This window comes from Lithobates pipiens, unplaced genomic scaffold, assembly GCF_037356315.1.
Source record: "Lithobates pipiens isolate NorthernLeopardFrog02 unplaced genomic scaffold, aLitPip1_a1.2 Scaffold_16, whole genome shotgun sequence".
Classification (NCBI taxonomy): domain Eukaryota; kingdom Metazoa; phylum Chordata; class Amphibia; order Anura; family Ranidae; genus Lithobates; species Lithobates pipiens.
Window position 1 is genome coordinate 202,268,615 of NW_027507748.1, and position 18,051 is coordinate 202,286,665.

Consider the following 18,051-nt stretch of genomic DNA (forward strand, 5'->3'; position numbering starts at 1 on the left):
TCTCGCCCCCTCTCCTTCCCCACCTCCTAGACGTGGGGTTTGAGGCCAGGGTGCTCTCCGACCACTCCCCCTATTGGGTCCGGTTGCGTATGCCGAACCCCCCTGGACCCCACGGTTGGAAACTTAATCCCTTCTGGCTCACTGTCCTGCCGGACCTGGACTCCGTCCAGCGTGAGTGGGACCATTTTTTCCACACCAACGCGGGCTCTGCCTCGTACGGCTCCGTCTGGGAGGCCTTCAAGGTGCATGCCCGCATGATCCTTACCACACGCATCTCCAGGCACAAGGCTTCCTCTAAACGCCTACTTGGACAAGCGGAGGAGCGTCTGCATGCTCTTAAACTGGCCTTTCAGGCTGACCCGTCGGAGGCTAACGCCTCCCTAATGAAATTGCAGGCCAGGGTCACGACACAACTCCATCACGAAAAGGCTAGACGAGGCATTTTTTACGCTAAACAACGCTTGTTTGAATACGGGGAACGCGCGGGCAAATTACTGGCCTACATGGCCCATCTGGATCACCGGCCACGGTGGTGGTGTCCCTTAGGAATGCCAGTGGAAATGTCATCACTGATCCCGATATGGTGGCGGAAGTGTTTGGGTCCTTCTACTCGGACCTGTACTCCTCTACCGCACAGTACTCCCAGGATGAGCTCGTAGCGTTCCTTGGCACTGTTCCCTTCCCCTCCCTCACGCCCTTGCAAAAACTCCAACTTGAAGCGTCCATCACCTCCGATTGTGTAGCGGAGGCCCTGTCACTACTCCCTACTTCTAAGGCCCCGGGTTCCGACGGCCTGCCCTTGGAGTTCTATGCCCAGTTTAGTGAGACCCTGATCCCCCAACTGACCAAATTATACTCGCACATATTTGATTCTGGCACCCTCCCCAGATCTATGGGTGAAGCCCTAATAGTCCTCATACCTAAGCCGGGCAAGCACCCGATGCTCCCCGAATCATACAGACCCATATCCCTGCTCCAATTAGATGTAAAGATCTTGGCCAAAATCCTTGCCCTACGCCTAAACAAAGTAATCCACTCCCTGATACACCCCGACTAGACCGGGTTTATGCCCCAGAGGAACACGGCTTTCAACCTTCGGAGGCTTCACATGAATCTCCAGGCCCAACACTCTGACATTGGCTCCAGGGTGGTTGTCAGCCTGGACGCCGCCAAGGCGTTTGATACTGTCGAGTGGCGTTACCTCTGGGAATGCCTGCGCAGATTTGGAATAGGTCCCAACTTTATTAAATGGCTCCAGCTACTTTATTACGCCCCCATGGCGCGTATCCAGGTAAATGGTAGGATCTCCCCTTCCTTCTCACTCTCCCGGGGGACCCGTCAGGGTTGCCCCATCTCGCCGCTGCTTTACGCTTTGGCGGTGGAGCCCCTGGCCATGGCCCTTAGGACCCACCCAGACATCAGGAGTCTTCGCTGCAGTGGCCTGCATGAGGTGGTCAGTCTCTACGTGGACGATATGCTCCTTTATTTGGCGGATGCTGGCCCCTCATTGCAGGCGGCCCTGCCAACCATCACGGCCTTTGGAGCCTTTTCTGGGCTTCAGATTAACTGGACCAAGTCCCAAATACTACCGTTAGACTTGGGGCCCCCCACCGCCGAGCAGGCGGCTCTCCCGCTTGCTAGGGCAAGTACCATCAAATACCTTGGAGTGCACGTCTCCAGGTCCCTCCCAGACTACCTTGCCCTCAATGTCGAGCCCCTATTTGACACCCTAAAATCTAAAACGCAAATATGGTCCCGTCTCCCCCTTGGGGTGATGGGCCGAATAAATTTAGTCAAGATGATACTCCTCCCCAAGCTTCTATATGTTTTTTGGCAGACACCAATACGCCTCCCCCTTCGCATATTTAAAGCTTTGGAATCTATCCTCAACACGTTTATCTGGGGTTCGTCCCCACATAAGTTGCCGTGGCGGGTTTTAAAATGCCCCTCGGATTCTGGTGGGACTGCCCTGACAGATCTTTTCCTTTATTATATCGCGTCGCAACTCTCCCACTTTTTCCATTTCCACCACACGGACAGAACCCGATACGCTACCCTGGTATGCTCACAGATCCCAGGCCCGCTGACTCACCCTTTCCAACTTTTGTTTTGCACCTTCCCCCTCCCACCCGCTCCTAGGGATAGGCACCTCATGCTTTCTCACCACTGTAAAATCTGGCACCTCGCAACACGGCTAGGACAGACCCCTTCCCCCCATTCTCACACGCCCCTCTGGAATAATTCTGATATGCCAGATCTTGCCCTCATCCCGGATCCCGGGTTGTGGGCAAACAGGGGGGTCATCTATCTCTCACAGGTAGTCTCCAATGGGATGGTTAAATTGTTCCAGGACCTCAAGGACGAATTCGCCCTACCCAATCACATGCTATTCCGTTATCTTCAACTCCGGCACGCGCTCCACACCCAGTTTGCCAATCGTATCCCGAGAATCGGAACTCCGGCATTGGTTCACCTAGTGCTGGGTTCCGAACATGCACAGTTAATTTCACGACTGTATACCTACCTTCTGGCTCCCACTGCCTCGGCCGTGGCCTCTCAGGTCCGTTCTCGGTGGGAGGGTGATCTGGGAGCGGTGTCAGATGAGGATTGGGACGAAGCTCTAGCGAACCACAAAATAGTGTCACCTAAACTCTCGGACCGCCTCACTCACCTCTATGTCCTGCACAGGTCTTATCTTACACCTCATCGTATAGCCAAATACAGACCTGAACATGATCCCCGCTGCCCCCGCTGTGCTTCCTCGGATGCCTCCTTTTACCATTTACTTTGGGCATGCCCAATTATACAGGGATACTGGGCACAGGTGGTCCAGTTCCTCCACGATCGCATGGGCTCCCCGGTGTCTCTATGCCCTAGACAATATCTCTTGGGGCTCCTCTCTCTGTCTGACGGCGAAAAGTATCTTAATATCTTTCTGCAACAGACTCTGTTTCAGGCCAGATTGCAGATCGCCAAAACATGGTTGAGAGGATGTCCCCCTACTACACAGCAATGGATCAGAGCGATCAATATCACTCTCCCCCACAATAAACTGTTGTACACTCACAGGGGCTGTCCCCATAAATATAATAAAATCTGGGACAAGTGGTTAGAGGACACCTCCACCTGTAGTGTTGAGGGCTAGCTGGTTTCAATCAGTTATACTTACAGATTTTTCATGGGGACTGCCTCCCCCCCCCCCTCACTATACATCCTTGTTAAAGCCTTCTCATTGCTATGTGTCTCATGTGTCTCCCTCTGCAGTTATCTGTATATTTCAAGCACTTGTATGTGAAATGCACTTGTTAGTGGTGGTAGTGCCTGTTGCGCTACACAATGATGTCACTATCCTGTTTACTATGCTCAATAAAGTTGCTTTTTTTTAATCAAAAGAGGTGGAAACAAAAATACTCCATCTGCGTTTTAGTTTCTCCTGTTACTGCGCTGAACAAGACTGTGAGGTGCTGTTAAAACTTTGCTCGGATTACCAAAAGGACATCCAAAAGAATAAAGATAGCCAATATAAGGCATCAAGAAATGTTACAATTTGAGAGAAAAGAATTGCAAAATTATTTTTCTTTAGAATAGGACATTGGCAAACAGGCATATTAATTATTACTACTTGATTTCTACAAGTAGTTTACATTGGATTTTGACAAACATGTTCACAATTTGTTGAATGAATAGTGATTAAAATGTTGCTGAAATCTTTGATTTGTCAAGGTAGGACTATACGTTCAGTGATCATTTCTGTAGAATGCAAAGGGAGAAATGTGCTCGAAAGTGTCCATACTCACCTTCCACAATGATGAATTTTAGGGTTCTTGTCTCGTTAAGACTGCTGTTGGCAATGCTGCTCTCTGCAGATGCTGCCATCATTTGATGACTTGGTCATCTTTTCTGATGGGAAGGTGGCTGGCGGGAACTCATTCAGAGTGGTTGTTTGAATGCTAAATGTCTATTTTTGTTTCAAAAACAGCTGAGTTTGCAAGTTTGTGTTTTGGTCTTTTTTGAAAACTATGCTTCTTTTTTTTTTTAAGTAGTTGCCATATGGAAAGGAAAAAAATGACATTATACTTCTATGTGGGAAGACTATTTGCAGTGTGACACGCAGTAGCTGCCAATGTTTTTCCTTTGGCTTCTGCGCTTGGAGGAATTGCAAAACTGAAACAACGCTCACGGAACCCAAGGAAAAATTATGGTGCTTTATATGTTAAAAAGATAAAGAAAATACTGTCATCACTGACAAACCATTCTTTCGGAAGCAAAAGAAACATGCCAGACCATTCTGTTTTTAAAGAGGTGGAAACAAAAATACTCCATCTGCGTTTTAGTTTCTCCTGTTACTGCGCTGAACAAGACTGTGAGGTGCTGTTAAAACTTTGCTCGGCTTACCAAAAGGACATCCAAAAGAATCAAGATAGCCAATATAAGGCATCAAGAAATGTTACAATTTGAGAGAAAAGAATTGCTAAATTATTTTTCTTTAGAATAGGACATTGGCAAACAGGCATATTAATTATTACTACTTGATTTCTAAAAGTAGTTTACATTGGAGGTTGACAAACATGTTCACAATTTGTTGAAGGAATAGTGATTAAAATGTTGCTGAAATCTTTGCTTTGTCAAGGTAGGACTATACTTTCAGGAATCATTTCTGTAGAATGCAAAGGGAGAAATGTGCTTGAAAGTGTCCATATTCACCTTCCACGATGATGAATTTTAGGGTTCTTGTCTCATTAGGACTGCTGTTGGCAGTACTGCTCTCTGCAGATGCTGCCACCATTTGATGACTTGGTCATCTTTCCTGATGGGAAGATGGCTGGCTGGAACTCATTCAGAGTGGTTGTTTGAATGCTAAATGTCTATTTTTGTTTCAAAAACAGCTGAGTTTGCAAGTTTGTGTTTTGGTCTTTTTTGAAAACTATCCTTTTTTTTTTTTTTTTTTTTTTTGTTAATTGCTATATGGAAAGGAAAAAAATGACATTATACTTCTATGTGGGAAGATTATTTGCAGTGTGACACGCAGTAGCTGCCAATGTTTTTCCTTTGGCTTCTGCGCTTGGAGGAATTGCAAAACTGAAACAACGCTCACGGAACCCAAGGAAAAATTATGGTGCTTTATATGTTAAAAAGATAAAGAAAATACTGTCATCACTGACAAACCATTCTTTCGGAAGCAAAAGAAACATGCCAGACCATTCTGTTTTTAAAGAGGTGGAAACAAAAATACTCCATCTGCGTTTTAGTTTCTCCTGTTACTGCGCTGAACAAGACTGTGAGGTGCTGTTAAAACTTTGCTCGGCTTACCAAAAGGACATCCAAAAGAATCAAGATAGCCAATATAAGGCATCAAGAAATGTTACAATTTGAGAGAAAAGAATTGCTAAATTATTTTTCTTTAGAATAGGACATTGGCAAACAGGCATATTAATTATTACTACTTGATTTCTAAAAGTAGTTTACATTGGAGGTTGACAAACATGTTCACAATTTGTTGAAGGAATAGTGATTAAAATGTTGCTGAAATCTTTGCTTTGTCAAGGTAGGACTATACTTTCAGGAATCCTTTCTGTAGAATGCAAAGGGAGAAATGTGCTCGAAAGTGTCCATATTCACCTTCCACGATGATGGATTTTAGGGTTCTTGTCTCATTAGGACTGCTGTTGGCAGTACTGCTCTCTGCAGATGCTGCCACCATTTGATGACTTGGTCATCTTTCCTGATGGGAAGATGGCTGGCTGGAACTCATTCAGAGTGGTTGTTTGAATGCTAAATGTCTATTTTTGTTTCAAAAACAGCTGAGTTTGCAAGTTTGTGTTTTGGTCTTTTTTGAAAACTATCCTTTTTTTTTTTTGTTAATTGCTATATGGAAAGGAAAAAAATGACATTATACTTCTATGTGGGAAGATTATTTGCAGTGTGACACGCAGTAGCTGCCAATGTTTTTCCTTTGGCTTCTGCGCTTGGAGGAATTGCAAAACTGAAACAACGCTCACGGAACCCAAGGAAAAATTATGGTGCTTTATATGTTAAAAAGATAAAGAAAATACTGTCATCACTGACAAACCATTCTTTCGGAAGCAAAAGAAACATGCCAGACCATTCTGTTTTTAAAGAGGTGGAAACAAAAATACTCCATCTGCGTTTTAGTTTCTCCTGTTACTGCGCTGAACAAGACTGTGAGGTGCTGTTAAAACTTTGCTCGGCTTACCAAAAGGACATCCAAAAGAATCAAGATAGCCAATATAAGGCATCAAGAAATGTTACAATTTGAGAGAAAAGAATTGCTAAATTATTTTTCTTTAGAATAGGACATTGGCAAACAGGCATATTAATTATTACTACTTGATTTCTAAAAGTAGTTTACATTGGAGGTTGACAAACATGTTCACAATTTGTTGAAGGAATAGTGATTAAAATGTTGCTGAAATCTTTGCTTTGTCAAGGTAGGACTATACTTTCAGGAATCATTTCTGTAGAATGCAAAGGGAGAAATGTGCTTGAAAGTGTCCATATTCACCTTCCACGATGATGAATTTTAGGGTTCTTGTCTCATTAGGACTGCTGTTGGCAGTACTGCTCTCTGCAGATGCTGCCACCATTTGATGACTTGGTCATCTTTCCTGATGGGAAGATGGCTGGCTGGAACTCATTCAGAGTGGTTGTTTGAATGCTAAATGTCTATTTTTGTTTCAAAAACAGCTGAGTTTGCAAGTTTGTGTTTTGGTCTTTTTTGAAAACTATCCTTTTTTTTTTTTTTTTTTTTTGTTAATTGCTATATGGAAAGGAAAAAAATGACATTATACTTCTATGTGGGAAGATTATTTGCAGTGTGACACGCAGTAGCTGCCAATGTTTTTCCTTTGGCTTCTGCGCTTGGAGGAATTGCAAAACTGAAACAACGCTCACGGAACCCAAGGAAAAATTATGGTGCTTTATATGTTAAAAAGATAAAGAAAATACTGTCATCACTGACAAACCATTCTTTCGGAAGCAAAAGAAACATGCCAGATCATTCTGTTTTTTTTTTTTTTTTTTATAAATTTTTATTGAGCATAAAAGAAAAATGTAAACAATAGACAGCAGTCGAACAGTAAGACAGTATCTCTCAAAAGACATATATGCGAGAGAATGTAAAACAATACAGGAGAGAAGGAGTATTACACCCCATCGACCCAAAGGGCCACAATATCAAGCAGTGTAATCTTTCAAGAAAGAGGAAAATGAAAAAGGAAAATGAGAAAGAGGGGAAGAAGAGAAGAAAAAAGAAAGAAAAGATAAAGGAGGGGGGGGAGGCGGGTGGGGGGGGAAAGGAGATAGGGAATGGTACCCTGGGAGGCGAGGATCACTTCACAATCCGATTGCAGTATGGTAACAAGAAAAAAAAAAACATGGAGATGAGAAACAGTATCATCTATACATACATAAGACCCCTACATGTAGGACAGTAAAAGAACACTAATGTTTGGTACAAACAGAAATCCGAGTCCAGGAAGGGTCATGGAGATGCAGAAGGGTGAGTAGAGGGTTGCATGTCCTCCAGTGCAGAAGAGATAGGGTCAAGCGTGTCCTGTGGTAGTTGATCCAATAAGAGAGCGGGGTCCTGTGAAGGAGAAGAGTTGGCGGGGGGTGATGTCAGCTTGAGTTTCCCCAATGCATTGCCAATGTCCCGTTGTAGGTACCAGCTTGTATAGTGAAAGGGGGAAATAATAGTATTAATTTCCTCGGAGTTAAAGGATTGTTCGATATAAGCCCTCCATCTGGCAAAGAAGCGGGGAGTGGAAACAAAGTGGGATGATATAACATCAAGTCGCTCTATGTGAAACAGCGAGAGGAGGGTATGTTGAACACCTGTTAGACTCGGTGGAGTTGTGGAAATCCAGTAATTCATAATAGTCCTGCGAGCCGCCAGCAGGCATAGGTGAGACCAATGGGAAAGGGTAACTGGACTCGGAGAGGTTAGTGACACGGGTGGAGGGTCGCAGCTAAACAGGCAGATCAGCGGGTCCTTAGGTACATGTGTCCCGGTGACGAGTTGGATATAGTCCAAGACTGAGTTCCAAAAGGCTGATATGAAGGAGCAATCCCAGAAACGGTGTAGTAGGGTGGGGCGATCCAGAGAGCACCAGGGACATTTGGCTTGCGAGGGATCTGTGGTGTTATTACGGAATGGGTAATAGGCTCTATGAGTGATCTTAAATTGAGTTTCTCTCCACTTCTCCGAGATGACCAGTTTGTAAACAAGTCTGTATCCTTTCAGTATCCTTTCCGGTAGGTTCATATCATTAAATACAGAGGCCCATTGTTTGAAGGGGGCAACGTGGTACTTTTCCGCCTGGTAGTTGATTAGGTGAGAGTATAGGGTGGAGATGGAATAATCACCCTGTCGAAGCACAGTCTCCAAATGCGATTTGCAGAGGCAGTCCGGACGTACTCCTCCAATTGACTTCAGGTAGCTCAGCAGTTGGTGGTGATAAAACGCATGGTGAGAAGGCAGTGAGAATTCCTGAGACAATGTTTGGAAGGATTTGAGTGTTCCTCGCCAGTGCTCATATAAGGATGCCATGTTGAGTAGACCCCGTTGCTCCCAGTGGGCAAAAGCTGAATGGATGGTAGAGGGCGGAAACATGGGGTTGCCTTGAATAGGTAGGTGAGCGGAAATATTAGTGGGTAATCCCAGGAGCCTCCGAACTTCCCTCCAAGCCACCACAGTGTCCCGAATAAGGATGTTACATTTAAGATGAGGTGGTAAAGCGCGAACGTTGGAATGAAGGATCGCAGAGAGCGTGTAAGGATGTACCAACGCCTTCTCAAGGTGGTGATTGGAGTATCTTGATTTGCCCGCTATCCAGTCAAGGCCCTGTCTCAGGAGGCACGAGAGATTATAGAAACGGAGATTGGGCAGGCCTGCACCCCCGTCAGGCTTCGGAAGACACAATTTTTGAAGGGCAATGCGTGGCTTCTTATTGGCCCAGAGAAAAGCGGACAAAGCTTTGTGTATTTTCTGCACATCAGAGTGTTTAAGGAGGAGTGGGATGGTCTGCATCGGATAGAGTATCCTCGCAAAGGAGACCATCTTGAAGAGATGACATCTTCCAAAAAGTGATAACGGCAGGCCTGCCCAAGCCTCCAGCTCCTGCACAATCTTAGAAATCAAGGGTGGGTAATTGAGGGTATAAAGGGAAGAGGGCTCTCGACCTATGCGCACTCCCAGGTAGGTGATGTGGTGTCGTGCCATTGCAAAGGGTGAGGATGATTGCCAGGAGATGGCTTTTCGCAAATTTAAGGAGAGGATTTCACTTTTACCAAAATTGATTCTAAATCCCGAGCAAAGGCGATACGCTGCAAACAGGTCACGGAGTTTAACAAAATCAGCAGGGGGATTAGACGAAAAAAGTAAAATGTCGTCCGCAAAAAGCGCAGATTGAAGGTTCTGGTCCCCAAACGCAATTCCGCTGACACCGTCCGGGGAGTTTAGAAGTCTAGATAAGGGTTCAATCGCTAGATTAAACAATAGAGGGGATAAGGGACACCCTTGTCTTGTCCCTTTGGTGAGAGAGATGGTGGGCGAAACAAAGTCTGGAGTAACTAATCTGGCAGTCGGGGCATTGTACATTTGGCAGAGGAAGTGCGTAACCGGACCCGAAAAGCCAAAGGCTTGCAGTACCTTAAATAGCCAGGCAAAGTTAATGTTATCAAAAGCCTTTTCGGCGTCAATGGAAATGATGGCTAAGTCCTGTTCTGGGCATAGTTTCGCTCTTTCCAGTGCCAGAAGTACCTTGCGGATATTTAAAGTCGCTGATCTGCCAGTCGTGAATCCTGATTGGGCCTGGTGCAGGAGGGTAGGGAGAATGGTAGCTAGGCGTGAAGCTATAATTTTGGACAGTATTTTAACATCAACATTTATAAGGGAAATGGGCCTATACGAACCTGGGCATAAGGGATCCTTGCCCGGTTTGGGAATTAACTTAATGTAAGCCTGAGAACCCATAGGGGGGTAAGAACCACCGTCCCATAGGGCTGTAAACACTTTGGAAAGAGTGGCAGGTATAAAGTCTCGGGTAAGTTTATAAAATTTGGCTGAATAGCCATCGGGGCCAGGTGCTTTAGAAGGGGACATCAATTTTATTGTAGACCGAATGTCGTCCAGGGTAATAGGGGCATTTATGGCGTCTAATTGCGGTCCGGTCGACTGTGGCAATCTCACCCTCGAGAGTAATTGGTCAGCGACTGAATGGTCAATGGGGTCCTCCGCATATAGGGAGGAGTAGTAGTCAGTCAGTAATTGGCTTATCATCTTAGAGGAGGTAGCAATGGATCCGTCGGGGTGCTTCAGGGCATGGATATGGGCGGGCCTTTTAAAGCCCGCACATAGCCGGGATAAAAGCTTACCCGCTTTATTGCCATGTTTGTGAAGGCGCATGGACAAAAAGGAGGAGGCAATCTTCTCCTGCCTTTCCGCCCAGAGGTCAAAGTCCTGTTTGGCTAACTGCCAGGCCCTGACATTAGCCTGTGTGCGATTACGTAGGAGCTCAAGATGCATGGAGCGAAGTTTATCGCTAGCTTGTATATAGTGTTGCTTTGAGTGCCTCTTGTATTGTGTCACATAAGCTATAATCCTGCCTCGGAGGAAGGCTTTGCCCGCCTCCCAGAAGAGATTCGGAGTGGCGATATGTTCACCATTCGTTTCTGTATATTCGGTCCAACTAGTGAGTAGCATTTGTTTGAAGTCCTCGTTATTGGCCAGATAGGAGGGGAAGCGCCATATGGGCGAGGAAGAGGAAGGTTTCACATTTAACAGGCTAACCGTCACAGGGCAATGATCTGAAATGGCCATGTCTTTGATGTCAGGATCGCTCACCTTCGGCAGGAGAGCAGGGGACGCAAAGACATAGTCAAGACGTGAAAACGACTTGTGGGGGGGTGAATAAAAAGTGAATTCACGATCCGCAGGATGGGACAATCTCCATATATCAGTGAAATTTAGTGATGTAAACGTACGGGCAAGGGGGGTTGTGTCACTGTCAGTTTGGGCCAAAGGTGTAGGGCTACGGGAGTTACTGCAAGTCCTATCCTCAGAGGGACACATGACCGAGTTAAAGTCCCCACCTACCAGGTGGAGTGCTTCAGATGCTTGGGAGATCCAGGCTCCCAGCTCCCTGAAAAACAACAAGTCGGGGGAGTTGGGCGCATACACGTTAGTTATAGCAATGTCTTTAGAGGCTAGGGTCAGGTGCAAGGTGATCATACGACCACACGAGTCTATACGGACGTCACGAGTGGTATACTGCAGTCGTTTATGGAGCAGAATAACCACCCCCGCCTTGCGACCCACAGCCGGGGAACCCAGAACTTCGCCAACCCAGAGTTTGCGAAGGCGTGAAAGATCTCCGTCAGTCAGGTGGGTCTCTTGTAGGAGCGCCACATCGGCTTGTAAGCGCTTCAGATGACGGAGGACTTTCATGCGTTTGGAAGGTGATCGAAGGTCCTTAACATTCCATGATACTACAGTAAATTGGTCTTTGGAGGCATCAGCCATAGGGTTCATCAGGGGTGGTAATAGCTGGCAAAAGAGGCATTAAGTCAACAGTGAGATAGACGGAAATATTCCAGGGAGTGCGCATATGTGAGGAGACCCCCAAGGGTAACCAGGTACAGGCGGAAGGGAAAGAAAAAAGGAAAGCATTAGCGGGAAAGAGAAAGGAAAATAAAAGGGGACAGAACCAGAGAGTACGAATTGTAACAGAACACGTTAGGTGTATCCACCATAGAGTAGCCGTAGCCCACTTCACCTTTTTCCACACGGGTTGCATCTAAGGCACACGGCTCCCAGCGGGTGCATTAGCCCCCTAGGAGAGGCCGGAAATACTCCTCGGGGGAGGTGAGGGTGAGGGGGGAGGGTAAGGGAAGGGAGAGAGTACAAATCAGTATCTCTGACAGGGAGGTGGGGGAGGACTGGGGGGGCAGGGGAAGGGGGGAAAACCCCAATGTTTTAGATGGGCAGCATGATAGCTGCATGAAAAAAATGGGAAAACCAATCGTGCAGGTGAAATAGGCGGGCTAATACCCCAAACTAAAACAACATAACATGGACATTTTCAAGAATAGGGATAATAGCCCCAGTTATAAACAAACATAAGAGGAACATGAAGTATAAAACAAAATAACAGTGTGCAAGCACCATCTCTTAGGCAAGCATCCCATTGCTGACCTCACAGCAAGAGTAGTGGCTGAGAGTACCAAGAAGTGGAAACACTTTTTAATGTTACCAATATCCAGGCGTGGAGCCGGGAGGAATCAGAGGGCAAGTTCAGCGGAACTCAGAGCGCGGGCGCTGGGTGGTGGAGCGACTGCGCTTGTATGGTGGTTTGGAGGGGCTCTGCTGATTACCAGTAGGGGCCTGGGGGGTGGCAGCCAGATCAGCAGAGGGACTCAGCATCAAGGGGTCATGTGTGGTATCCATGTCTGCGGGGTAGTTGGTGAATCGTTCCGCTTCAGAGGGTGAGTTGAAGGTGCGGAGAGTGCCATTGGGAAGAGTAACGTGCAAAATCGCCGGATAGGCCAAAGTGAACTTGACATGGTTCTTAAAGAGGGAGGCACAAATCGGTGAAAATTCTTTTCGCAGTCGCATGACTTCTGCAGAGTAATCAGCAAACAGGAGTAAATTAACGCCATCAACCGTAAGGGTGCGTTGGGAGCGGAACTTCTGCAGGATAGCATGCTTGTCTGCATAGTTCAAGTATCTAGCTATGACAGCTCTAGGTTTGTTGCGCTGTTCCGAGAGTTGTCCTAGGCGGTGTGCACGTTCCACCACACATGGGGTAGAGAGGCCCAGTCGAGCAGGAATAGTAACCATACAAAGGTCCATAAGCTGTCCCGCAGAAACGGATTCAGGCAATTCTACTATTCTCAGGTTATTCCTTCTCGCCCTATTCTCAAAATCATCTAATTTAATCCACAAGTCCCTGGTAGTACGTGTGAAGCGAGCCAGAGCAGCGGCCTGAGCAGTGGTGTCATCCTCCATGAGGGAGATCCGCTCTTCAGCCTGTGTAAGGTGCTGTGCCTGGGCCTGCAGCTCGTTCCTGTATTGTTCCATAGCCTTCTGTATTGCAGAGTCTATAGAGGCTGTCAGCGTAGGCGTCAGTAAGGCTACCACAGCCTGGGCTATGTCTGCCGAAGGCTGCGCTTCTATGCCTGGGAGCAGAGGAGCTGTGAGTGATGGCTCAGCGAGGCTGTGCACCGGCGCCATATTGGCCGAGGATTCGGCCGCGTCTGCCGTCGCGGACATTGCGGCGGTCAGCGATCGGTTCCCGGACCGCTCCACAAAACGGTCCATCAAGGGCTCTATACCTTCCCCTGACAGCAGGAGGGATCCCCGAGGCGAATAGCTGCCTTGTAGCCGGTTAATAGGGGGTATGCGGCGGGAGCTGAGTCCGCTTACCTCCTCCTCATGTGGCGACGGAACCGGAAGCACCATTCTGTTTTTAAAGAGGTGGAAACAAAAATACTCCATCTGCGTTTTAGTTTCTCCTGTTACTGCGCTGAACAAGACTGTGAGGTGCTGTTAAAACTTTGCTCGGCTTACCAAAAGGACATCCAAAAGAATCAAGATAGCCAATATAAGGCATCAAGAAATGTTACAATTTGAGAGAAAAGAATTGCAAAATTATTTTTCTTTAGAATAGGACATTGGCAAACAGGCATATTAATTATTACTACTTGATTTCTACAAGTAGTTTACATTGGAGGTTGACAAACATGTTCACAATTTGAAATAAGTTGGTCCACACTATCCCAGAGACACATTACTGTTGAAGGTACCTCATCCCCTAATAATTCTACAAATATTGTATCCAAGAATAGGAAAAAGGGGGGGGCAGGGGATTTTTATACGGTACACTGTATAAAGAAACAGAGATTTCTTATAAAAGAATTCATAGCTTTAATATTTGGAAATATGTTAAAAATATTTTGTAAGGACCAAAATAGCAAAAAATAGCAAATACACTCTTTATACAAAACATTACATGACATAAAGCATAGGGGATCCTGAAAATGTTAGTTGCTGAGAATGATCGTATTTCCTCCCGACATGTTTCGCGTTTTTGCTTCTTCAGGGGAGTATGCAACTAACATGAACATAAACACAAAGAAAAGGTTTAAGAATACAGAAAGTACATTTATGCCGTACAGTTAGATACACATAAATTTCAGAACATTAAATATGAAATTGGTCTCAATTCGCTCAGTCCAAAGAGGTACAATGCTTACCCAGGTATAGTCATTCCCGGCATCGCAACCCACAAGCCAATAGATGGTGAAATAGGTGGCAGGAATTAGGTGACAGGATCAAATGCTAAAAACAACCCAGCCCCATGCAGGGCATAGATGGAGGTAGACAAGCGCTACAAAGATCAAAAACAGAATCCAGAGATAAGTACCGAGTTTACAAATCCAGCACAGGCATTGAAAAATGTTACTTTGTAACAGAAAGGGTAAACGATATCAATCCCTCAATTATAAGAGGGAATTGGGGCTGAAGAACATGCCTCCATATTAGAACATGAGATACTGATTATCAGAGGAGTGGAACAATTGATTTTAATTACTCCTAATTAGTATAGAGGTTGTAAGAGGTGACTGTTGGGGATATATAACTAGTATACTGTTAAAGAGAGTAAAAGGAATAAAAATTATTTTTACCTGCAGTTAAAGTCAAAGATGAAAGAATTAGTTCCATGTGATAATATTGATGCAGTACAGATGCAACAGATCACAAAACACTACAATGAATCAATTGATTCTTTTTTTGTGATCTGTTGCATCTGTACTGCATCAATATTATCACATGGAACTAATTCTTTCATCTTTGACTTTAACTGCAGGTAAAAATAATTTTTATTCCTTTTACTCTCTTTAACAGTATACTAGTTATATATCCCCAACAGTCACCTCTTACAACCTCTATACTAATTAGGCGTAATTAAAATCAATTGTTCCACTCCTCTGATAATCAGTATCTCATGTTCTAATATGGAGGCATGTTCTTCAGCCCCAATTCCCTCTTATAATTGAGGGATTGATATCGTTTACCCTTTCTGTTACAAAGTAACATTTTTCAATGCCTGTGCTGGATTTGTAAACTCGGTACTTATCTCTGGATTCTGTTTTTGATCTTTGTAGCGCTTGTCTACCTCCATCTATGCCCTGCATGGGGCTGGGTTGTTTTTAGCATTTGATCCTGTCACCTAATTCCTGCCACCTATTTCACCATCTATTGGCTTGTGGGTTGCGATGCCGGGAATGACTATACCTGGGTAAGCATTGTACCTCTTTGGACTGAGCGAATTGAGACCAATTTCATATTTAATGTTCTGAAATTTATGTGTATCTAACTGTACGGCATAAATGTACTTTCTGTATTCTTAAACCTTTTCTTTGTGTTTATGTTCATGTTAGTTGCATACTCCCCTGAAGAAGCAAAAACGCGAAACATGTCGGGAGGAAATACGATCATTCTCAGCAACTAACATTTTCAGGATCCCCTATGCTTTATGTCATGTAATGTTTTGTATAAAGAGTGTATTTGCTATTTTTTGCTATTTTGGTCCTTACAAAATATTTTTAACATATTTCCAAATATTAAAGCTATGAATTCTTTTATAAGAAATCTCTGTTTCTTTATACAGTGTACCGTACAAAAATCCCCTGCCCCCCCCTTTTTCCTATTCTTGGATACAATATATGTTCACAATTTGTTGAAGGAATAGTGATTAAAATGTTGCTGAAATCTTTGGTTTGTCAAGGTAGGACTATACTTTCAGGGATCATTTCTGTAGAATGCAAAGGGAGAAATGTGCTCGAAAGTGTCCATACTCACCTTCCCCGATGATGAATTTTAGGGTTCTTGTCTCATTAGGACTGCTGTTGACAGTGCTGCTCTCTGCAGATGCTGCCACCATTTGATGACTTGGTCATCTTTCCTGATGGGAAGGTGGCTGGCAGGAACTCATTCAGAGTGGTTGTTTGAATGCTAAATGTCTATTTTTGTTTTAAAAACAGCTGAGTTTGCAAGTTTGTGTTTTGGTCTATTTTGAAAACTATGCTTTTTTTTTTTTTTTTTTGTAATTGCCATATGGAAAGGAAAAAAATGACATTATACTACTATGTGGGAAGATTATTTGCAGTGTGACACGCAGTAGCTGCCAATGTTTTTCCTTTGGCTTCTGCGCTTGGAGGAATTGCAAAACTGAAACAACGCTCACAGTACCCAAGGAAAAATTATGGCGCTTTATATGTTAAAAAGATAAAGAAACTACTGTCATCACTGACTAGGGATGAGCCGAACACCCCCCGGTTCGGTTCGCACCAGAACTCTCGAACGGACCCCGCGTTCGTAACGAACGTTAGAACCCCATTGAAGTCTATGGGACTCGAACGTTCGAAATGGAAAGTGCTAATTTTAACGGCTAATATGCAAGATATTGTTCTAAAAAGGGTTTGGGGACCTGACTCCTGCCTCAGGGGACATGGGTCAATGCAAAAAAAAGTTTTAAAAATGGCTGTTTTGGCGGGAGCACTGATTTTAATGACAATTAAAGTGAAAAAAAAAAGTGAAATATTCCTTTAAATATGGTGCCTGGGGGGTGTCTGTAGTATGCCTGTGAAGTGCCAAGTGTTTCCCGTGTTTAGAACAGTCCCTGCACAAAATGACATTAAACGGAAATAACACCATTTAAAACTGCTTGCGGTTTTAATGTTATATCTGGTTCCTGCAATATGGTTGAAAATCATTCAGAAAAATGGCATGGGTAGCCCTCCCTGCCCATTACCAGCCTATTTGGGTCTTGTACGCATATTAAGGGGAACCCCGTACCCATATTAAAAAAAGGAAATGCGTGTGGCCCCCAGGCCCTATATACTCAGAACAGCAGTATACAGGCGGTGCAAACAAGACAGGGACTGTGTAGGTTTGTTGTGTTAAGTTGAATCTGTTTGTAATTTTCAACTGGTACATTTTTAAAGTGTAGCTCCAGTCAAAAAAACTATTTTTAAGCTTTTTGGAAAACATAGGGAAGGGTTATCACCCCTGTATAATTTGTTTTGTCGTCCATCTTTTTTCATCTCACTTGCTGCTGTCTGATGTTTGTAAGTTGGATGTTTGAAAGTAGGGGCCTGCCCTATATTCTCTGCAGAAATGGCGGAACAAGGTGTTGGTTTTGCCACAACATTGTAAGCCCTCAAAGTGACTCTTGGTGGGCGCTGGAGCGCCCTGCTGTGAACGATTATATCAAGAATTGTAATTACATGCCATTGTTGAACAGTGGTAGAAAAATTGACCTTTGGTGGTTGTGGTGCTGGTGCCACAACACTATAAGTCCTCACCGTTACTCTGGGTGGGCACAGGAAGGGGCCCTCCTGTGAAATATTATATCAAGAATTGTAATTACATGTCCCTGTTAAACAGGGGCAGAAAAATTGGGCCTTAGGCACTGGTGCCATCACACTGCAACCTCTGCCATATACTCTAGTTTTATTGCAGGAATTAGCCCTGCTGCAAAGCATTGCATCAAAAATTGTACTTAAACGCCCCTGTTAAACAGGGGCAGAAAAATTGGGCCTTACGCACTGGTGCTGGTGCCACCACACTCCAACCTCTGCCATATACTCTAGTTTTATTGCAGGAATTAGCCCTGCTGCAAAGCATTGCATCAAAAATTGTAATTAAACGCCCCTGTTAAACAGGGGCAGAAAAATTGGGCTGCTGGCATCACCCAGAACCAAAAATGTTCTTCCAACATATCAGCGGAGGAGGAAGAGGATAGACAATCAACATAAATGGACAGTCACTCAGCATCAGCATAGGCAGTCTTGAAGGGATGTGGTATTTCAAAAAAAATTATTCGGTTACATCAGCTTCAGGTGCTTGGTAGCTGTGGGTGATCCAAGACTGATTCATCTTGATGAAGGTCAGTCGATCAACTGATTCGGTGGACAGGCGCACCCTGTGATCGGTAACAAAGCCACCAGCAGCACTGAAGGTGCGTT

At 44.7% G+C, this 18,051-nt stretch overlaps 5 non-coding genes across 5 annotated transcripts; all 5 read left to right on the forward strand.

The window, feature by feature from the left end:
• The first annotated feature begins 3,725 nt into the window (after positions 1-3,725).
• LOC143985273 (small nucleolar RNA U3) lies at positions 3,726-3,940 on the forward strand. The gene has a single exon (XR_013275551.1). It is a non-coding gene; the product is annotated as a small nucleolar RNA U3 (small nucleolar RNA).
• A 692-nt stretch (positions 3,941-4,632) lies between these two features.
• LOC143986421 (small nucleolar RNA U3) lies at positions 4,633-4,847 on the forward strand. Its single transcript, XR_013276515.1, has one exon. It is a non-coding gene; the product is annotated as a small nucleolar RNA U3 (small nucleolar RNA).
• Positions 4,848-5,547: 700 nt separating this feature from the next.
• On the forward strand, positions 5,548-5,762 carry LOC143984914 (small nucleolar RNA U3). The gene has a single exon (XR_013275248.1). It is a non-coding gene; the product is annotated as a small nucleolar RNA U3 (small nucleolar RNA).
• Positions 5,763-6,451: 689 nt separating this feature from the next.
• LOC143986422 (small nucleolar RNA U3) lies at positions 6,452-6,666 on the forward strand. Its single transcript, XR_013276516.1, has one exon. It is a non-coding gene; the product is annotated as a small nucleolar RNA U3 (small nucleolar RNA).
• Positions 6,667-15,811: 9,145 nt separating this feature from the next.
• LOC143984518 (small nucleolar RNA U3) lies at positions 15,812-16,026 on the forward strand. Its single transcript, XR_013274904.1, has one exon. It is a non-coding gene; the product is annotated as a small nucleolar RNA U3 (small nucleolar RNA).
• Positions 16,027-18,051: the final 2,025 nt, after the last annotated feature.